This window comes from Taeniopygia guttata, chromosome 11 (genome assembly GCF_048771995.1).
Source record: "Taeniopygia guttata chromosome 11, bTaeGut7.mat, whole genome shotgun sequence".
NCBI lineage: Eukaryota > Metazoa > Chordata > Aves > Passeriformes > Estrildidae > Taeniopygia > Taeniopygia guttata.
Window position 1 is genome coordinate 1573267 of NC_133036.1, and position 24025 is coordinate 1597291.

The 24025-nt window shown below is 33.7% G+C and overlaps 1 long non-coding RNA gene across 16 annotated transcripts in view; it reads right to left on the bottom strand.

The window, feature by feature from the left end:
* LOC105758733 (uncharacterized) overlaps positions 1 to 24025 on the bottom strand; it is an 80290-nt gene that overhangs the window by 38770 nt on the left and 17495 nt on the right. For 8 of the 16 annotated variants that reach the window (XR_012057790.1, XR_012057783.1, XR_012057777.1 and 5 more), the window contains exons 6-9: positions 22421 to 22486; positions 19227 to 19366; positions 14309 to 16546; positions 5863 to 6045 (exon numbers count right to left, since the gene is read on the bottom strand). This is a non-coding gene — a long non-coding RNA (uncharacterized lncRNA). Of the gene's footprint in view, positions 1 to 5837; positions 6046 to 12669; positions 12721 to 14308; positions 16547 to 19226; positions 19367 to 22420; positions 22487 to 24025 lie in introns of all 16 variants that reach the window. The other 8 variants (XR_012057785.1, XR_012057791.1, XR_012057782.1 and 5 more) reach the window with 7 other exon arrangements.

Here is a 24025-nt window from a genome sequence, read left to right on the forward strand (position 1 = left end):
AAATCTCCAAACCTAAGAATTGTTTTGGTATGATATTTCCATCCTGACAAGTAATCATTTCATGATGTTCCCTGCTCCATTCCAGTAAAACCTGTTTTCTGGCCAAGACATGAAACTCAGATCTAGAAATGAAATTAAGAGAGATCACTCCTCCTTATTGTGGAGAGAATTGGTGATTTGTGAATAAATACATATTTAAAAGATTTACAAGTAACTACAACACATCAAATACAATCAGCAGGTTTCCTATTCTTACACAAATCAAATGAATCTTTAAATTAGCAATTATTCCATTTTAACGATTGACATTCAAGAGAAAATGTAATCAAACTATGTCATTCATTCTGTATAAGTAATGTACATACTATCACAATCAAAAAAAAAATGAATGAGAACAAATTTATTATTATTATTATGAAATTGGACAAGAATAACTTATATTCTTTCTCATATGTATTCACATAATAGCTGCCTATCTATCTACCTATTTATTTCTGGAAATTCTAGGGCCAAGGAACACTTTCTTCAGCTCTTAGACTCTTAGCAGTATTCTGAATTCAGAAAGCAAAAAATGTACTACACTACACTGGGCAGATATGTGCTTTTCAGATTCATTAGTGATAGAATACTGGTGATAGATTCTCTCTTTTGTGGAACAATTTGTTAAAAACCAACCAACCAACCAACCAAACTCCCAAACCAAACCCCAACCCACAGCACTAAACCAGCATTATGTGAGGTTGCAGTACTCCATACCACATGAACCTACACTAGAAAGAAATAAGAGCAACTGTCCCATCAGAATGCAGCTATCATTCCTAGGCGAAACAAAATTTTTTCTAGTTAGTTAGTTAGTTAGGTATTAACTCCTCGGTCCAGCCTCCTCAAAAGAGACAAACCACGAGGTGAACCACAAGCATTATTTACTAAGACCTACAACAGAGTTTTCCAGCACTAACATGTACCTGCCAATGTGCAGATCTGGCTTTAGAGCAGACCTGAGACCTCTTTCTGCACAATTATCTGCCTTAACCATATTTATCACTGCAAAGCAAATCAGAATTACTATTAGTATCAATGTTTTTCACCTTTTAGAAGAGCATGAGGAAAAGAACAAAGAAAAATAAACATTTCTTTCTTTTTTTCTAAGGAAAAGCAACAATGCTAGAATCAAATTTGAAAGGTCATGTGATCTAATGGTGTGTCACTGGCAGGTTTATGTGCACACTGTCAAAAAAGATACAAGCAGCATCTAAGCATGCCACATAGCTGTCACTTTCTGTTAATGGCAATAGCACTCATGATTTTAAAAGCCAGTGGTCTTTATTGCTTTGTATTTGAAGTGATTTACTGCATTTTCTTCCACTGAGGAAGCCAGTGATAATGATAATGTATGGCAGAGTGCTTGTCCTTTTTGACAGCCTCAGTAATTTAATCCTCCTTTCCTGCCACAATATTTCAATAAGAGAAACCTCTAGACCAATGGACTGGAGAAAATCCACAGCCTGGGGAGTGTGAGTGAGTGCTCTGAAAGCTTTTCGTTGTTTTAATTTAAAATACAAACACAAGGATCAGCTTTTAATTTTTGTACTATTAATATGACCTAGAGTGAAAGTTAGCCTTGGTTTGGAAAACATAATAGAAGAATGAGAAGCAGGGTTTTAAGAAATTCTTTAAGAAGTTTTTGGGCATCTTATTATTAGAGAAAGTAGCTGCTTGCCTGCAAATGGTATCAGTCTGCAAATATCAGCAAACTACTGTGAAAAATTATAAAGACTGAAAAGGTGTTACAGGAATTTAAAAATATTAAATAAAGAAATTAAATCGAAAAGGTTTTGCTAGGACAGAACTAGAATGAATATAGGCCCCTAAGAATCAAACATAGCTCTTCAGAAGAGTTTTCATCTGCTTTTGAGGGGAGAAGATGGAGCTACAAATTATTCTGTCAATAAATCCGACATTTTTAATATTCACTTTTTTTATAGTTACTCTGCCACTGTACTCACAAGTTTTTTGACTCTCCACCTTACAGTAAGATTTCCTCTTCCCCTCTGCAGACAGAAATCTTTAACATATCTCATTCTGTCTTTTGCTACCCAAAATAACCTTATTTGTATAAAAGAGAAAGTATCAACTCTGCTATGGGGTGAGAGTATTGGCATACAGCAATATGAGGACATAAGAAATTATTTTAAATTCCTTGTAGAGGGATTTATTGAAGAACATAGCTCTCTCAGTCCTAGGAACCCATTTCCCAGAGCTGTTGATTTTTCAGTGTCCCCAGAGCCGTTCCCAGTTCGTCCATGGGCAGCAGAAGTGCTGGAAGGGGTTACCAGCACCAACAGCCACTCCAGTGGCTGAGTTGCTAAGTCATTCAATCAAAGGAATCTGCAATTTGCCACCTTTTTCTCTACTAACAGAAAGCAAAGCACTGGCATTCTTTCTTTGAAGCCTTGGTTTCCACTCTCAATTTCTTACTTTCTTAGGTTATAAGAAGCTGTTATTGTCATCTGTTCTTTTGGACATGTGGATGACTTTCCACATATGCTGCTCTCATGGCCAAGTGCTCCTAAGGCCACCACAGGAAGTGATGGGGAGGCAGCAGGGAGACAGATGGACAGCCAGAGAACTTCAAAGGAAATGCCACATCAACAGATCCTTCCCTTTCCCATAAGAATCCCAAAAGGAATTTCCTAAGTTTACTAATATTGTACCTAAAACAATTTTAAATGCAGATTATTAACAAACCTAAAGAGTTCAAATTCATTTCACTCAATGGAAAAATTCAGATTAGTAAGTAATACATTCAGCACAACTTCATTCAAGTCTGAGAAAATGATTAACCAGAGTGAAAGTATATTTTTAGATCCTGATGAATAACAGGCTTTCATAGCACCCCTTAGTACTGCCTGAACTTAGCAGCATTAACATTGCTGCAAGGCATGGAACATCTCACATTTCTTTCTGTCCAATTAATTGCAAGAATAATTCAAAATTAACTTGTGACAGTTTGCCTCTAAAATTATAATTTTAAAGTTAGTCCTAAAAAAGTACTAAAAGCTGAAGATTACAAAGACCTTGGAACATTGTTAGAAATCTCTGTAATTCAAAATATTGCTGTTCTGCTATAGCTTAGCTTTTCCTAGGTCACATTCTAACACAACTGAACAACTACGTGATGAAGCAGATTTTCATCAAGTGAAGAAAAAAGTGCTCCACAGTCTTGAGCTTATTGTAGAAAAGGAATAAACACACAGAATTATAACAATGTTTCCTGATGCAAAGCCTTAACATTTGAGGAATCCCCTTTTAGAATAGGGATCTTCAGAAGTTTATTTCTAATAAAAAGTACATCCCATCTTTCCCACACCTCTCCTTTCTACTTCCAATTGTACTTCAAGTTGTTCAATTAGTCACATGTTCACCTCAGAGAGAAAAGTTTTTGAGAAAAGAAAGCTTCCCAATTAAATTTCATCTAAAACCTTTGCCAGCTTTCATACGACTTTCTTCTATTTCTGCTGTCTGTTCTCCAGAACCACTGAATAATTTGGCAAGTTTCACTGTTCTTTGAATGTATGGGACTGTAGTGTTTGGATATTCTCATAGCTCTTTTCAGTGGTACCAAACACAACAGCTGCTCTCAGTCACTGTGGTCATCACGAGGTACCACACAATGTCATGGGCAATCAAGAGGTTTGCACCACCATCCTAAACTGTCTAAACTTCCTGTCTGAACTTCCCCATCCATGTTTCTGTTCCAAGACTCTGGAGGAGAGAAAATTATCTTCTAACCATTCTCAGTGAAAAAGTCATAGTTTCATAGTTGAAAAAAGCCAATTAATGCCAAGTTACATGCTTGAATCACCTGTGAAAATGTAAACTCATGGGATCTTCTATGTCCAGATTACTGGAACTCTACTATACTGTTTTTCAACAAGCTTCTGTTAATTTTCTCTATCTCACATGCCAAACAGTGACAGTGAGGAATGGGAAAGGTATGGGAAAAAATTCAAATTTTTTAAAGCAATGAATCTCATGAAGCCTTCTGTAATGGTTAAGATATTTTTAAAACAGTCAATCTGTTCCAGTTATAGATAATATAAAATGCTTTATTTATTATAAGAATTAGTGATTTTTTAGATTACTTATGGACTTTGATTTTCTCCATGCAAAAGTCTAAAAGACTATTAGTTTCCTTCTAAGCTCAAAGTAAATTTCTTTCTACCCATGCAAATCTCGTTTTTATTAAAGAAAATATTCAATTAACCTCAAATATTCAGCATACTCAAATCTAATTAGACATGAATAAGAGATGCAGCAAAGCTATAGTAAACACACATGCAGATTTCATTACTATTATCTTACTGGCTTCTCAACTGGTATTATCAAAAACCAGACTCATTAGGTTTTTCACCCTATATGCAAAGCTAATCTTGAGTAGAAATTAGACACCCAATTATCTAAGCAAACCTCTACAAATAACAACCACATTAGTGTAATGCTGCAGAATACAGTCCTGAAGCAATTAAGACCAAAACCCACCTTTTAATATTGATTTGTTGGAATATTTTGAAGTTCAAACAGTTTTATAATCCATACCAAAGCAGTAAATAGAAAAATCTAAGTTGCACAGCCCAGTTATGATTAACATAAATAATAAAATACAGCAGTACTACAATAGAAACCCTTATGCACTACAGTCTCTCCAAAGCATGATCCTTTTTTCAAATATCACAGCTTGAAATGTATTGAAGTTTCATAGTTGCCTTAAAACTCTGAAATTTTATTCTGTATTCATCATATATTTCCTGCATTTTTAGTTAAACTTTGCAGAGTAAATACTTAAAATACAACTATACTTACACCATAACTAATATACCCAGGAATCAGAATAGTGTGTAAGACTTTTTTAACTTCTGAATGTTTGTTATATTCAAAGCAATGAGAATTCAAAAAGCAAGAGCAATGAAAAGCCTTAAGAAGCTTTTATTGGGTTATGGCATTATTTCAACAGGTTTTGAAAAAGAAATTCCATTTATGTCTGCCTAACTAGAGCATCTGTGCCTACAGAAGCTAACAAGATGAAATTGTCCAGCTTATAAAAAGAGTTCTCCTTTATGCAATGTTTTACTTAGCACATGATGCCAGAAATCCTGTTTGTCTGAATGAAAGGAAGCCTCAGTGAACTCAGGACTTCACAGAACTGTTTTCTTCATGGGTTTCTTTTTCTTTCCCAAGGCCTTTCAAAGATCAATGTCCTTGGAGTCACAATGGTGGATTGAGACTGACTGCTTTCAGATGTTCATTTATTAGAGTCTAGCATATGCAACATACAGGATTCAGTATTCTGAATAGCAATTTATTAGTATTAAATACAGGTGATTTCCCATTTAAAAAAATTATTGTTAAAGGTACACTGAGTATTCACAAGCAATGATCAAGTCCATGACATATTTTCTCTAAATGTATTTCAGTTGTACATGGTTGCACAGAATGTTTTCCTTTTGCTGTATCATGTATCAATAGGAGAAAAATTAGTTAATTGTGCTCTTTCAAAAAAAAGACATAGTTATGTAAAGCCTAATTTTAAAATGTATGCACTACCAGCATATTTAAATATATTGCAGTTTCAATTTCTTACACAAGCCTACTTTTGTATTTTAGTTTAGACTTAATAATTGCATCCTGATCTCAGTTCTTAAAAATCATCATTGGTATTTCCCAAAAGAGCTGGAAGAATGACAAATACAACAGTACAGAGATAAATGTATACATAATGTATAGGAAATAGGCTTTGTTGGAGGCATTTTCATAAGAATTTTAGGGAAGGAACACACCTGCTCAGGGATAGGCGCCACTCACCAGTTCTGTAGTTACAGTCACTCCTCTGACCACCTGTTGGGTTTGGAAGTGGCAGTGCAGTGTCCTCTGCAGGGAAATTGTTTCATTTGTATTCTACACTCAGCTGCTGTATTGTTTCATTTGATGTAATTCATGACTTCATAAAACCAAGTGATGTAACTTTAATCAACATTGTTCAACTTCCTATTTAAAAACAAAACAAAAACCAAAACAATCACTTTGTGTTTCTCCAAGTGTTAACACAAACCTAACATGCATGTGAACCATTGGGTAGTTTGTAGAACTAACACTGATGGATTGCTTTGGCATGGACACAGGAAGAATCTAAACCCCTTGGTTTGCAGTTAAGAATATTGTTGCAACAGATACTGATTGACACTTGATGCTTAAAATATTTTGTCAATAGTCGAAGTCTACTGGAGAAGATTAAGTTAAGATTATCTTTAGGTAATAATGCTATCTGAACCACTAATTTCAGTTGCCATTACTTTTTAGCCACACAGCAAAGTGATCCTGTAACTGCTGGAAACACTAGCAGTATTATTAGGTACCAAAGTTTTTCAAAGGGAAGAGAATAGTTAGTGCCTCCTGTAGACTATACCCCATTCAATAAAAATCCACCAAGTCACAAAGTTGTTAGGCATATATATTGCATTTATATGGAATTAAACTTCATATACTGAACTTGACTAGTTAAATCAAACATACCTTTAAGAGTTCATATTAATAATGTCAAAAAATTAAACACTATTGTGCTTGATCAGACCTTTTCTTATTATTTTTTAAGTAAAATTACATTTTTCCTTTCCTTGCAAAATTGTCTCACACTACTCAGCAAGGTCTATGGTATTGTGTACAGATACATTGTAATAAGGTTTCTATATTTAAGTGTGAATGTCAGACTCAACAGAAAGTCACAAGTACTTCCCTAGGTAATTTGAAGAAAGAAAAGCCACTGTGGTTTCCAAAGTGGAGTATGTAGGTAAGCATTCAAAGACAACTTTCTTCAAAGAGCAAACACAACATGTTGGAGTAGAGAAATGTCAAAAAAAAAAATCTTTTTACTTCTTTCATTTCTTTCAAGTTCATATCTTTATTAAAAATATTTCCCCTATGTCGAAATATTTTGACAATTTTTGATTTTAAACTTAAATCACATGAAGTATTAATCAGATGCAGAAGACTGGCTTTCTAGATTCAGTGTTCAAACTGCAAGTCAGTACTCTAATTTATTATGGAGATAGCTTACATTTCCCCAGGTAAATTATATGATTAATCAAACTGAAAAGCAGGTGTATCCTATTGTAAAAATATCCATCATATAGAACAATTTCCATTGCTGTCAAGTCCTTTCAATATTTGATGAAGTAATTTTACCCCCTCCTTTCAAAAGACATTTCCTTTTATTATGTATCCTAAGACACTTTAGCTAAAAACCCAAATCTGAATATTTCAATAAGGTTGTTTTATTATTCAGTAGATTCATGGAAATTTTACTAGGATGACAGAAAAAATTCCACACCATTCTGTCTCCACTAATACAGGTACATGGCTTCAGCTGGCAATATTACTGGGATTAGCATAGAATGATGAAATATTTAAAAGGAATTCTTTTTTTCTAAAATCTAATAAATCAAATGACTGCCAAATGTCATTAAAGTGATGGTCTCTGACTTGAATATGCTTTTCATATTCAAATTTGAAAAGAAAGAGATGAAAGCCTGGAAAGGTTACTCAGTTTCAACTAATAACCTCAAGCACTCTACATTCACATGCATAAAAAATGAAATTGGCTCTATTGTCTAATTTTACTTCAGAAACAACTCTTTTCTTCTTGCACTGAACAAATGTATTAGCATCTGTATTTAAAGGGATATGCTGAGTGGTTTTGTTCACCCCAAAGTATTTAGCAGCTGCGTCAGACTAGTTTGTACACAGACAGTAGCTTATGAATCAAGTCCAAATACAATATTCTGTATTATAAAGTGTTCCTTTACATATCTTAAAATTTGTTTGACATATTTAACACTTGTAATTGCATACAGTAGGCAAAGAATATTACAGTTTTTCAAGGCTAGTGGTAAATTCAGGTATTCTGCTTTTTTGCTTAAAATGAAGAAAATGACTGAGCTATACTATTAGAAAATTATAAGGAAAAAAATAACAAATTATTTTGGAGCTTAACAGTCAAGACTATTTTGAGTCCCAGTTTTATTGATATTAGATATGAATACAACATATACAAAGCAGAACATAAGCTGATTAAAAAAGATATTTACAAATAAAAAATATAGAACTGCTTAAGAACAGTTTTAGCTCATGTCATATTTCATCATTAATACAAAACCACTCACATTATGTAGCCATGCTGAAAATATTGTAGCATCCAGTATATGATATGAATTCATTTTTAAACAACCATTTATATTTCTATGATGCAGAGTGAAATATGTTATTTAAATCTATTCCTATGCTGGTTTTTTTAAAGCCTTTTCTCATTTATTAGGTACTGTTCAAGTGAACAATGGATAGTTTGCCAACTACTGCCCAAAAATAATTCTATTTAATGGGAGTAAAATCAGTCTTTACATTTAGTATTTAAAACAAAATATAATACAAAATTTCACCTAACACAAAGAATGGGCAGATATTGAAGAATATTAAACGCTTTCAAAAATGTCTCAGATAAATTGGTTCAGTGCTTTCATTTCAGGTGAGGAAAACAAAACATGGGTAATATACTTAGTCTATGTCAAAATGGTTTCTCTACCATTTAATACTGACTCTTTGTAATTAATGCTACCCAAATATTTGGAAGAATCACTCAACTCCTTCAAAAAGCTTTAGGATTAGGGTAAGTACTAAATGCATTGGACATTACATCCAAATTTGATATCTCAAATTTTCTCACCTTTCTGATTTCTGAGATTAAAACCCCGTGGTTGAATTCTGTAATTTGTCTTGACTGTCATCTTCAAGCAGCTGTATATTCTGTATTTTGATTTCCTTTTTGGTTACAAAAAAAGGCTAACACTTTGATATGAAAAATAGAATTCCAACTGCCTCAAATGCTCAACAACAGTATCCCACAGAAGTGCTTTAAAAAATAAGTTCATGCTTTCTGCACAGAACAGCTGAGTTGAAAATACCTTGCTTATAGGACCAATATTCCTATTTTTTACATCCACAGTTTTAACTAATATATTGCTTTGAAAAACTCAAAATAAAGGGAACTTCTAAACTGTAAGATTAACTTGAATTCTATATCTATTAATGCTCAAAAAAACCCGTGCTTTACTCCTTACCATTTTATATATTTATCTTCAGAGTCCACTTATTCATTTCTATTTCAAGCAAAGAGCATGTAAGATAAACTATAAGCTATTCTCCAATAATCAAAAGTAATCATCCATTTGCTATTAATATTTCAATCACTATGAATATTGATTAACAAATATATTACTGAATGAGAATCCCCTTCCTCTGTTAAGTGCTGAATTCCTGTGATCATCTTATTAACAATGTCAGAACAGAGCCAGAAAGAATGCTATTACAGGAACATCAATGTATTTCAAGTGTACAGAGACACAAACATAACTCATTAAGTAATTATGATTAACAGGGCAACACAGAATCATATACACATAAAAATACATATTGCAAAAAAAATTATTCTAATGCTGTATGCAGTGACTTTTCATGTGAGGAATAACATCTTCTGTTTTTACCTTTCCCCCACACTGGTGTAGCTGTGAGAACAGGAAGAGGGATACAGAAACACTCCCTGTTCCTTCTCCATGTGAATGGGACTTCAATGAAGTGCATACACCTTAGACTGTCCCCAGGTCCTGGGGCAGAGATCTCTCCTTGCAGAACAGCCCTTGTGGAGCTGGATCCCTGCTGAAGGGGGAAAGGCACATACAATCTCCTCCAGCATCACTGCTTTGCCACGTGCCAGGAGAATGTAATGACCCGAGATCAGCACCATGACAAGGTTTGATGCAACCCTTCAGCCCTTGCTAGAATTAACATACTGAACAAAATGATCTGTCTGTGACAATGAAGGGAACTCTCATTGCTGTCTTTCTATCTAGTGCAGATTCATCATTTTTCAGACCACTATAAATTCATATTTAAGATCTTCAAATGCATTAACTACTTGCTACAACTTGAGCCAATTCAGTGATTAGGTACTGACTCTCTATGTAAATCTGTCATGTACCAGCCATGCACTCTTTTTCTTTCCAACATGACAATTTCTATTTAGGCATAGAGCACCAAACATTTTAGAAAATAGAAGGTTCTTGAGGGAAGTGTGCTTTCCCACCACAACCATGACAACTACATATCTGATCATGAAGCCATATTTGCACTTTGCTCATAATAGAACTTTTGATCACTTGCATAGTGCTTGCTTTCCCTTCAGCTTGCCTTACACCCTTTCTGAAGAAAAACCATAAAATTGTTCAATGATTCTTCTTAAGAGTGGAATTGGTTTTAAAGATTTGGTTTTGCACCTTACCCATGGCACAGACACAATGAACAGATTTTAAAGATAAACTGTTTGAAGGGATGAACAAATGCAAAAATATATAAATATATAAATATATAAATATATAAATTTATAAATATATAAATATATAAATATATAAATATATAAATATAACTGAACCTGTTTGATTGGTGAGATACAAACTTGCATAATTCTAAATTTATTTTCTCCCCAGGAAGCTGGGAAAAATTCATAAGCAATATTGTTGCTATCCCAAATGAAGGTACACCTACTCCTGCAGACTGTCTCAAAGAGAAAACTTCACTTTTTAAATTTTTAATCACTAATCTTTTATTGATCCATCAGGGAAAATCAAAACCAAACACCAACTCTAACAAATCTCAAAGCCAATTAGCTACACAGATACCAGCCAGTCACATAATTAAGAAATTCAAAGGTTGTGTAAACTTACAACTACCTTTCATTTCAAAAAGAAGCATAATTCTTAAGTTAAAAAAGCATGAAAGGCAGAAAATTGAGGAAAAAAATACCTGTACATTTTTGGTACACTGAAGTTACAGAAATAAGATTAAATAAGTAGCAGTATTATGGAATAATCTAGTCCAATACAAATATAATGGGATTTCTGCCTTTGTATATACAGCTATGCATGTATTTTTCTACATGTAGATCACAGACTTCTATCTTGATTAAAAAAAAAAATTAAATTTCAAAGATCTGTATTTGACAGTTCATCCATTTAGAAAAAAAGTACCTCTTAGTATGGGAAGAAAGCAGAATTGTCAGTATAGCATCTTCATTTGCTAGGAGTGCATCTGTAGTGAAAAACTGCATCAAATTGCACATTTTTAATGTGGCTGGGTTTACATTAAAGTTTTAATACTTAGTTTTTGATACTGTATCCTCCCCTTGTCATTACAGAATTGTGTGAGAACAATACAGACCTTCAAAGATTAATAGAACTTGATTCTCATAATATGCATAATGTGAAAAAACGATGCTTGGTGATATTTATCACAACTAATCCAACTAAAACTCAGTTTAAAATTCCATTCTTTGCCTTTTAGACCTCCAGTTAGAACAATACATTCTACTTGCAAAGTCACCATAACTTACTCTTATGCCCATAAGCTCTGAAAAATAGTCTCTCCAGTAAGCAACTAAGGAGCATTTGTAGTCATAACCTCAAAAAAAAAAACAAAAAAAAAAAACCACCTAGGTTGAGTGACTCCTGCTGATGCTTTTCCTGTGGGCTTACAGGTTCAGCCTTAAATCTGGCCTTCTATTTAATTTCATATTCTGACTAATTAGTTTTATTTGTTACCTAAAAAATAATGGGCAATGACTTAAGAATCTGTAGTTTTCAATCATTTTAAAAGCTGCTGTTTGGTGTTATTTGGTATTATTTCTCCTTCTTCTTTCATTTCTCCTATCACAAAGAATGACTAGCAGTACATGCTTTCAATTACAACTTCAAAGTGTACTTGACAAGGGGTAGATGGAAGTTGTAAGTCCATCATTTCAGAATAGTGTCTACTCAAACTTCTGTCATCTCGCACTTTATCAGTTGCAAAACACAGCTTAGGTATTTCCTGGATACTTTAAACTTTCTTTTACTTTAGTTTCTGGATTATAGTGACGCCCCAGCAAACAACCACCTCAAAGATGGAGAATGGCAAATGGTTCTTTTTAATCTTAGACCATTCAGCAGACTTTGAAAGTACTGACTACCAAGTTTAACAAGTTACTGTTATCATACTCTGATAAAATGGTCTGTTTAATAGATTTTATTTCTTGTTTTATTAAATATGCTGGTGCAGCACTTTTACTTCCCCAGTTTCTTACAGAAGAAAAACACAAAGCAACAGAAGTTAGGAGTAGGAGTAGGAGAATACAAAGGATTAGTATTTCTGGCACAGCAGAATGGAGTAACACAGTAACTCAGTAACACAGGGTAATACTAAAACCCTGAAATTTAATTCTCTAATTTCAGATTAGGTATTCATAAAACAAGCCATGTTGAGGGAAAAAACTCTGAACACTCAAAAATCTCCCTGAAGTATACCAAACACATTCAAGTCCTGCAGAAAATAAGTGCAAAGAGGAATCATATCAGCCAAAATTTAAAACTGCAATGAAATATCCAAATAATTTCCTTTTTTTTTTAACGAATACAGCTGGCACATAGGTGGAAATACACTGTTCAAGTAACTGCACCAAAAAAAACCCCATAATAAAAGGAATAGTTTTTATTGCTTTGCTATACATAAACTTGAAGCTTTAAAACTTCTCACCTTAGCCCTTCACCAGGAGAACCATGAGCCCTTGACATTGTTCTTTTTTTGCTGTTTAAGAAAGATTTTCCTGTCAAAATTAGTTACAACTTGAGCTCTTAACTTACAGATACAGGTAATGGCTGCTATCAGTAAACTGCTATTAGAGCAAGAGAATGCACTTATGGTATCTGCAAGATAAAAAGATAGAAAAAAACAGAACCACTACCAAACAAATTGGGTTTGCCAGTAATTGTCTCGTGGCACATTTTAAGATAACTTGGAAGCTGACAGCAGTAAATTTTATTGTGAAAACTGAATGTTATATAATTTCGTGTAAGGAATTTGTGTAGATAGGAGAGCAAAGGAGGAGGGGATGGAAGAGGAAAGAATTTTTTAATTTTTTTTTTTTTAATATAAAGACCATGCCAAAGAAAATGCAAATTCCTAGTTTTGATGTCTATTTTGAGGATCTGAAACAAGGCTTTTAATCAATGTATTATACATCAAATTGATAATGTTAACTTCTGATTATTCAAATGTATGAAATATTCATAGAGAACTGTCCAAACTTTTACATTTCTCAGACTTCTTTTCTCTATTAATTATCATGCCTGGAAGCTTTTTAGTAAAAGCAGCAGCCATCAGCCTGACTGAACCTGACAAGCTAGCAAGGCCCAATTACACTGGCACTCTGTGGCACTTTGATGTACTGGAAACGAAAAGAGATAGGGGCAAATTGTATAGCACATTATGTTAATGACTTGATTTAATCCAGCCACTAAACTTTATGTAGCCTGTTAAAAAAGATGCTAACACTAATTATGCCACTTTGGAAAGGAAAGAAGGGGACAAGCATTTCATACCGACAAAGTGAAGCTCATAAATGTTGTAAATGAAATGAAACAAAATGAAGTAATCTATGATTAATCATACATCATAGACAAGAAGAAAAGAGAAAGAAGCAAGTGGTACAGTTAAGTACTGGAAAATCTGTTAGATACCCTTTGTGATCAACATATCTAAGAAATAACCATGAACTGTCTAATTTGCAACATGCAAAAAAACCTCAGTATGATCTTAAATGGCTTAAACAGTTTGGCATACAACTCAGATTTAGGGGATAACTAGCATAACAATCTCCAAGAATCACAAGTTTTATTTACAGTGTTTGATTACCAGCAGGATATTTATCTCAAAAGATAAAAGGCTGCGATTTTTAATCTTAAAAAATACAAATTCAGTAACAATTTTGACATGCTGTATTCTTTAATTAACCCAAGAATTTGTATCAATGAATGCATATTTTTAAAATCCAATCTGTATCAAATACACTTGCTCTCTTAGAAGTTCAGAGGTTTTACTGTTTCATCTACCCTTCATGAACATGCATTTTTGTTACCACAAGAACAGATCAATGGAGAAAGGTAGAAATTGAGGAATTGATGAACCTGAAATGAATCTAAACACAAAGTTCTTGCAGAAGTGCTCTTAAATAATTGTGATAAAATAAAATACATGACTAGAAAATTATAGAACAAGTGCACCGTGTTTTTACTTAATAGAGATGAGCAGCACTGATTTTAGTTCTCAAAATTACAGGTGACAATTTTTTTTAACATTATACATATAAACAATGCAATTCCATCTTCAAAAGTACCTTCTGCATCTTTCTGAAGAAACCTCTTCTATATCTTAAGAAAATGAACAGCTATATTTCTCACACAAAGAATTGCTTCTTGCTGCTAGTTGCTTTGTAGGATGTCTTACAGCCTTGAAAAGAGCATTTAAAAAAAAATCAAGCTACCTCTAGGATATCACACTGCAGAACATTAAAAACCATGAAGTCTGATAGGATCTAACAGTACAGCCCTGGTCCTTTAAAAGAAGGCTAAAACAGATCAGAGAAGTATTAACTTTTAGAAGTACTAGAAGTCATCAATTTTACATACTAGTTTTATATTTTTTAACATTGTTCAGTCAAAGTTAGATCAAAAAGTATGAAATATTCTTGTTTTGTTTTTTTTTTCAGAACTATCCTACTGAAATACCATTCAAAGAAAATTTTCCAAATTTGTATAAATGTAATCTTATTTTTTTATATATGTCTTTGTGGTAATTAATTTCTGGTTTTAAGAATAAGTCAAGAGAAAATGGTTAGTGCACTTGCCCACAAATAATATTAGAAAAAGAAGTACACTGAAGCGATCTGATACTGTACATATATAACTTTACTGAAAATTTATGTTAGATACAGCAAAGCTACTCTTAGACAGCATTAGGTTTAAAATCTTTTTTAAACCTAAAAAAACTTTTAGGTTTTATAAAGGCTTTTTTAAAGTCTGGCCAAATAATTGCCATGAGCAATGACTCAGCTGTTTAATATTACTGGATAATGGAATTGAAATAATATAGTAATTTCTGTCAGATTTTATTGCTTCAAGAGCACCTTGATCTGAAAAACACTGGAAGAATCAAGGTGGTTAAACCCCTTTACTGTAGTCCATCTGAGTTTTGCTGAGGAACCTGATAGCAATATAGGTGCTTTACTAAAAAATGAAGAATAAGTGCCAGGCAAATCATCTCTTCCTTGCAGATGATTAATCCTGCAAATCAATGATCTTTATATTCATCTAAACTGTATTTTTTTTCTGATTTGTAAAAATAAAAAAGTAGTGTTTGCCAGATGAAAGTTGAGGACTGGAATGATATAAGTCCAGTGATGAATTGAGGTAGAAACAACTGTTAGCTTTATAGAGGAATATGGCCTGAATTTGTGGATTTCCTCTGATTATGTTTAACACCATGAACACATAAAGAATAATTTATCATTTTTTAAAAATAAAAAAATAGTTCTGTACGCAGATGAATTATTTCAATGCATGTTCAGTTTTTATTCTCTGAAGCAAATTACTTATAAACACAACAGGGATTCAACATCGTGTTTTTCCAATTTTTCTAATGCATTCTTATGCAGAAGCACAAAAAAATGAACATGAAATTTTAGCATTCTGTTTGTGCTTTTACTGTAAACTTGGTATCGTGACTTGGTTTATTTCAATGATGAACAGTTTAAGCTCAGAGGTGGAACAGGATGACCTGCCTTTTAGAATCTTTAAATAAATCTGCCTCTAACAACTTTAAGTCACAAATATGATAAGACATACTACCCCACTCTCTGTCTGAAAGGATTTCCAATAGCAGCATTGGCTGTTATCTGCAGAAAAAAAGGAGCATATTAATTAAAATAGTCTTTAGAACAGCATAGTTCTAAGAGAAAATATAAAGACATTTAAAATAGAAGCCAGGTTTCCTTTAATATTTTATGAATCTAGGTCAGATACCTGATTTTTGCATTCAATTACGATACAGTTTCCATTTGGGAAGAAAGTAGCACCACCATATCCACTTCCCAGCTTCAGCTATAGAGTACACCAGAATATAATTTCTGTCATGGAGCTTCTCATAATGAGGCAGCTCCCACTGCTAGTAAGAAATGCTTAAGAAAATGGAAAGAGACATAGATTTATTAACAAAATACAGTTACTTATTCATAAAGACAAATTCTACCTTCTGGTTCCAATTCTTCAGTTATTTCTCTCTCATTTCCAGAAGCAATTGATGTTTGGTCAGCTAACTGCTCCTCTGACAGAAGTGAGAGCTTTTCTGTCTCCTGTTAAATTTCCTCAGCCATCTCCACCTTATCATCTGCTAGCTTTTCTTGTTTGACCTCCTGTCCCATATGCTACATAAAAGGATAAACTCACAGTCTTTATAACACCCCTTGAACAGTAAAACTTACTAAAGTTCAAAACCTGAAGAGTTACGGCCCATCTTCATTATGTCCTTAAACAATGGTATTGCTTATGCAGCACAGGAAACAATGAGAAGTTGTCAACTGCAGTAACAAATAATGGATACAGTAAAAAGAAATTCTCTAACGATGAATATTTGTGAAAACATAACTATTATAATCACTTGGTACCTGTCAACATATATACAGCATCTAAGATTTCCAGATTCATTTATATTTCAGCGTTTTCAGTTCTACAAGACTCAGTTAAAAAAAAAAACAAACAAAAAAACACAAAACCAAAAGAACCTGCTCCAGTATTATCTTATTCAGTTAGCAATTTTACAACTAAATTATACAATATTTTCTGTTTCAAAAGCAAACTAATATAATATAAAAAAAAAATCAGCCTTGCAACACAGTACAAACACTCTGGAAGGTAAAATATCTTTGGTACATAACTTATTCTGAGGTAATCTTACTCCCTTTAGCTCCCTTTGAGCTCAATTACACAAAATAACACCTCATCAATGGATACTACATCGCAGGGCTGTGTCCAGGATGGAAACTCAGTGGTGACTTAGTGAAGTCAATCGTGTTAGCCCCTACAGAAGTGAGGCCCTGTTGTCCTCTCCTGGCGAACTACAGCAGTGCCAGCACCTCCCTCTGCACAGGGCACCTCCCAGGGCTCACCCACCCTCAAATCTGCCACTCTGGAAGGACCATGGCAGACAGCAAAGGCTGGGCCGACCCCCACCCACACATTCCCAGTGTCTTTGAGGTCTAAACCCTGTTTGCTGGGAAGCACAAAAGGATTTGATGTAATTTATTCACTGAACCCAACCTCATAGGTTGATGGGTACACACATAGAAATAGGTGCACACATCATTTTACCTGTGTACGGGAATTGATGATGGTATGAATGTTACTATCTTATACCTACAGCCAAGTCATTGTTATAATTGTAGTGAACCCTATGGAATTGCTTGGTAAATGTTAAAATACTCAGTGATTAAGTGCTGCTAAACTCTTTGCACCCTTATCTTTGCATCCATATCTTGGCACACTTTTACCCCCTTTGCATTCCTGACTTTAGTATCAATCATTCCAAATTGTTTCTAATTTAATCTTCCTTTGTATGCTTAATCTGTGCAGTAAGTGAGCCTTTCCAACAAACTCAGTAAAGTCATGTTTTCACAAATTCACATTAAACGCTGCTTTTGCCAAAACCTTTGACAGTTCTTCTTTAAGTGGTCAAATCAATTGTTCACAATACCTATTTAGCTATATGCTGAAGTCACTCCATTTATTCATGGTTTCCCTCTGCCATGTATTGGCAATTTTTAGAGGGAAGGCAAAACAAACTCCATCCAAACAAGAGCAAAATGTGAAGGGCCAGAATCTGGACTTTCATGACCCTTGTGGGTGCCTCACAACTCAGTATGTTCTATGATTCTGTGAGATGATCCCCCTGTGATCCCTTCCAACCTGAACCATTCTGTGATTCTGTGAATACCTTTGCAGCAGCAATGATAAAAAGCTCCTAGATACACAGGCCTTGAAGGGTATTAGAACAAGCTGCAAGCTGCAGCAACCTAATAGCAATTGAACATGTACCCTGGTGATACAGTTAGGAATACAAGAAGCTATCAAGTGTCAGTGTGGGGAAGGTAAAGATTGCCACTTAAACATTAGGCCTATTAGAAGGATAGAAGATGGCAAGCATTGCCGAATTTTTCAAATTCGGCTTAATCAAATAATAGTACAGCCCATGATATTTTCATGCTCTGAATATAATTTTAAATTTAGCATTATATAATGAAGCTATCAGTAACGACTGCCAGTATGTTGTAATTTCATATTAATCTAGCTTAAGGTATCTTTATTTATTTTAATATCACTTAAGGCCAATTTTGCAAGTGTTTGCTGTGGTCAAAGAAAATGTTTAAATGTTCAGTTTAGTATTAGATATCAATAAAGCTACTCAGAATCTTAATAGTAAGCACATGATGAACTGAAGCCATACTCATAAGAAGAATTAGTCACAACAAGTAGGTCCACTCCATTCCATTAGATTGTTCTTAGAAATACACTTTTTAAAAATTACAGAATGGAAGAATCAAGTCTAAAAATATTTAGGTTACTTCTGGTCTGTGCTCTTTTGTAAATTTTATATATTGCTACAGTATATAACACAGTCTTGAGATACAGAAAGAGATTGCAGTGTCTTAAATATTCACTGAGAAGTTCTCCTACAGCATGGGGAAACCACATATGAAATAATCTCTTCAGCAGACTATACCCAGCTGGAAATAAAAATCAGTGTATACTGAAAATATTAAACATTTCTGAATTAAGGAAGCTGAAAGACAATTAAATATGGCCAAGGGCCTGTATAGGCTTTATGTAACTTTGTACAGTAAATAGAATAGTGGCTTGTAATTTTAGGGAGACAGTCCAACGGGCCTCTTTTCTGTAAGAGCTTTCAATATCTATATTGAAAGAGAGAAGAAACACTTAATAAAGAGTAAGTATTAACCCAAGAGAAAAAGAATAAATGCAGCTGAAAAAATATGAGCCTCATTCAGCATATAATCTGTATTTGGTCAATTTTTGTATCTAATAGCTAGTCATAACCTTAGGATATTGTAAAAATGTTCACTTAAAAGGCAGCTTTGAAATCACCAGCAATAGAAACTACACTTTTCTGGACAATATTCCTGAACTTTAACATAGTATGACCTCACATCTTGAGAAAATATTAGATTTTTTTCAGAAAAATACCTCTTTCTACTTTGATCTTGTCAAGAATTGCATTTTTGTCTGCTAAATCAGATTTGATAGCCATCTCTAGTTTAGCAATTTGCAGTTTCATTTGCTGTTCCTTTGATTTCCATTGCTGTTCATGGGTCATACAGAAGACACTGTAATAAAACATATGGCATGTGAAAAACTTTTAGAAATCAGCTTCAACAGAAAATAATAAAGAAAAAAGCTTTTAGTGGCACAGAGACCACTGTCATCATGTCTTAGGAATTAAGTAAACACATGCTGGTCTGCTGCTGTTGAAACCAAGGCGCCTTTCTCAGGCTGCGGTTAAAAAACATGAAAGAGTTTGTGGGATGAGCAAAGGAACTGGCCTTAATTTAGAGATCCAAAGTCAAAAAGTTGGCAGCATGCAACATTTGTGGGACTAGAAAAGGAATTCAGATGCATATCCCAGAATAATCCACAACTCCAAACCTCAGCGACTGACAACTAACAAAACCATTCTTTCCGCATACAAAACCTCTTAATGTAGAGAACTGGGATCATCCACCTGATCTTTTTTAAATCTGTGAAACATGCAGAGCATAAAGTCAGTTGCCTGTTCAAAGAAAAATGTTGACCACAAAGTGACAACAGTTTTCTCATACTGTAAAACAACAATTCTGATACTGATTAAGAAGCACATTTAAAGTAATCGTTCTCCTACTTTAAAGAAAAAAAAAACAGAGGTAGGCCAAGAAATTAAAATAACTTCTTTGCCTGTAACACATTATTTACTTGTAAACTACCAATCTATGTGCAATAAGGATTGCATAGACACAGAATTAGAACTGCTGAAACCACAACAAAAAGTGTTACTCAGATTAAAACTAAATTAAGTACATTATATAATTTACAGTGTAATTCTCAGTAAGCAAAAAGACAGAGCTTAGTTTTCATATAAATTAGACAGTGAGTGTTATATTTATATTACTATATTTGCGTTCTTATTTACTGAAAAAATGTCAATCTTCACCAGGCACAAAACACTTTTGTACTCCATGAAAAATCAGTAATTGTAGAGTTTTGTAAACAAAAAAAAGTCAGTCCCTCAAGTCTTTGGTGAAGCTCTTCAGCCAAAAAACTTTGTATTTTACATACATCAATGTATCAGAAATCTTCTACTATCTATTTTTTTATCCACCTATTGCTTCAAGAGATCTGTGTAACAAGCCTTGATCAAAAAAAAAGAGGAGGAAGAGATGCTGCAGAAGAGACAGCCCACATAGGTTCAGACTCTACATGCTGACTGAGTTCTGAATACCTATGAGTGCATTTATATCTCAAATATTTGAAGAATGACTTTAAGATTAAAGAAATAAAATATTATAGCATGAACTGTAAACTCTAAAGTATATAGGGTTTATGCTGCTGATATGTATTATTCATTAAAAAGTTGTATATCCCTGTATTTTGTCTTTTTCTCATACTATAGCTAACCTATGTACACAGTTCTCTAGGCACAGAGCATTTTAAAGTGTGACTGTTTTCACAGCACGCATGAACTAAAGCAGAGCTTCTAAGTCCTGCAGTCATGCACCACTCTCCTATAATTTTGAAGGTAATATGCAGGCAATATAATGCAGTGAATCCACCACCACTCCACAGTATTGCAAAGGTACAGAAGACACAGTGTGTTCTTTAATTGCTTAGAGTTTGATTGACTTCCATAAGGAAAACATAACTCTCTTCAAAAGAAAAGAAATACTGTCAGTTTCCACACTTCTGAAAATGTTTTCAAGTTTGAATGACCACAACACCCACTTATATGTCAGTTCATCAGCTTTAGGTACAATTACTTCACATAAGGATGCAGCCAGGTATAAGTTTAGTTTTTCAGAAGACTGTGCTGGCAGAAAAATCATTAAACGTTATTATTATGGTTGTTAAGAATTTAGATGTTTAAATGAAAAACATTTTACAAGACAGGTTTTATCCAAACCCATATAATGCTAATGTTTATGTCAGTTTGAATTGGGTCCACGTGTGTTGCTTTCTTCTTTCAAATTTTAAGATTACATTTACTCGAATTCATGTGGAATTTCTTTCATATTTACTGTATTCCACTGGAGTTGAAGACATCTGTGTAACTATAATGGTCAACCACATCTGGCACCATTTCCTTTGGAGGGACTTTAAGTATGGCTAGATTTGCATTACAAGGTCATATGAAAACAATTCCTCCAACCTTTCATATAAATGAATTGTTTTCTTGGATACTGATTAAATAATAAGAGTCAACTGACAAATTCATACTTGTTCTTTGCAAACTTTTCAGATCCAGTTCTGCAGTCTTGGCTTTGACAAAATTCCCATTAACGTCAAATAAATTTTCCCAAAAATAAATTTAGCAAAGAATGGGTTTATGGACCTTTGACTCCATTTAAGAATTGAAAAAAAAAAAATTAATTAAGCAGCATTTGTGGACATTGTCCTATCTACTACTAGCCCAGGTAAGCTCTAGTAAAGCTGCATTGTTCAAATAGGCAACCAAAAATGCTGTTCATTAAATGGTGACTATATAATCCTTCTGTTTCTAATTTATTGATACCTATAACATTGAATGATGAAAAACAAATCAATGTTTAAATGAGAGTATATGAAAAGACAGATCATTTTAGTGAAAGAAACACCATAGTATAGATTACTGTGCTATAATGGAAGCTTATTTTCAATTTCTCTCATTAAATATCTTTTTAAGTCATCCTATTATGTTTTTAAGTAGAATAGAAAATTTCAAGACAAGATTGTTAAGTTGATTTATTAGGAAGAATTATTTCTCTGAATAAATGAACGAGAATAAACAAAAACATCATCAGAAATATTTATGACATGATCAAATTTTGGAGAAATCTCCAGCTATTAACTTAAGTGAGAGACAAGTGACCAACTCCTCCATACAAAACTCTAAATTTTGTGATTATACAACTGTTGTACCTCCTAAGTAAAAAAAAAAAAAAGTTTTAAGCTGTCAAGTTTGTTAACAGAGCCAATGAAATACAGCAGAGCACCTAAGAGTTTCCATATACAGTCATATGATGAACAGCAGCCCAGAGTTACGTGTGTGCAAGAGCAAAAATGTATATACACACATTACAGCATACAGTATATTAAGTCCTATTAAAAAAGGACCAGAATCCAATTTTCTGTATGCAGAAACCCTAACTTACCTTATGCAGCTTATCATAGTTTTTGTTCAAGAGTTCATTCTCTTTTTCTGGATTGTTTATTCTTTCCTGTAATTAAAATGAAGAGACAAGTTTCAAGTAATGCATAGCACAAAATGAAATTACAATGAATATATTAACAGAAATAACAATTTTTAGGCAGTGTCAGGCTATTATTTATTCTTGTAATACAACTGTCTCTTAAAAGCTGTATAAGACAAATCCACATGGATTTACATTAGGCCCAAAGTCTTTTCCATGCTGTTTAGATGAAGCTGAGAGTTGCATGTTGCAGTTGATCAACAGTATCTAATCACATTCCATCTTATGCAAAACAATATAAAACCTGGAGTGCTATATTTTTTAATTCCCTTTTAGTAAGTGAATATCAGTATTAGCTAGGGCATGGCTTTTGCATAGAAAATATTTTCAGTGACATTATAGAAACAACACACCCTTGCTTCCAAAACACTCACTACAGCAAGATCTGGTTTAAAGACATGACATAATGAAATTGTGAATATCTGCTCTCCATGCATTACAACACTTAAAATGTTTGGTGAAAATAGCTATGAGGTAAACTTGCTTCACGTAAAATGCATTTATTTACAATAGGTAAAGCAGGTGGTAAAACTAAATAAAAGTTGCTACAAAATGCAAGAAAAATCTAATAAGTTTTCACATTTTTATTCCTTACACATTGAAGAAAATGGGGAAGAAGCCATTCCCCATCTGACATTTAGCCCTGTATCTGGACAACTTGTTAGTGATGACAGAAGTCTGTCAGTCACTAGACAAAGAAATAGAAGTGAGTGATTTGAATGGCTGTGTAAGATGCAACACTGTACTCTAATTAAATCAGGTTCAAAGAATACTAAAAACTAGCAATACATGATCAATAAACCAAGTATTATGGTTTTTTTTCTGTTAATAAACCACTTCTTTAGTACCAGAATTGACATGACGTCTTATGCTTTAGCTTCAAATATTGTCCAAACACTGGTAGTTTGGATCAGGTATGGTTCACAGTTGTGTGAAATACAAACAGCATTTAGGTCAGAAGCTTTTCTTTTGAATAGGATAAAAATATATCTAGTAGCAGGTCAGTCTTCTAAATAGTTTTGAAAGGTCTACTTGCATCTTCTCCACTGAAACATATCCCAGCATTTCTTTTTTCCTTATCTGTATGCACTACCTAAAGTAAAAGATTCTAGTTCTTTCCCACAACCTCACCTCCTCTGTCCCTCTGTTTGAAACAGTTACTGATTGCAATTTGTCTTGAAGATGGAACTATTTTAACTGGTCCTCTTTAACTTGCTCATTTGGTTCACAACCTTTTGCTAAGCATCATGGTTGGTCTTTAAGTACTTTAGGCTCTATGAAAGGGAAGGAATATCCCGAAAAAAACCAAAATAAATCATACCTAGTAGAATGCTACAACACAGCATATTCCAAGTGTGGTCTGACTCCCTGGCAGTATTTAGAGTATATATTCTCAGTGTGGTCAACAGGAGACACTCTTGATCCAAGTAATTGAGCGCATGCATGGCTGGGGGAAGGTGGCACTCCTGGTGCTCTCATGAGCATTAAACCCTCAGTTCAGTCATG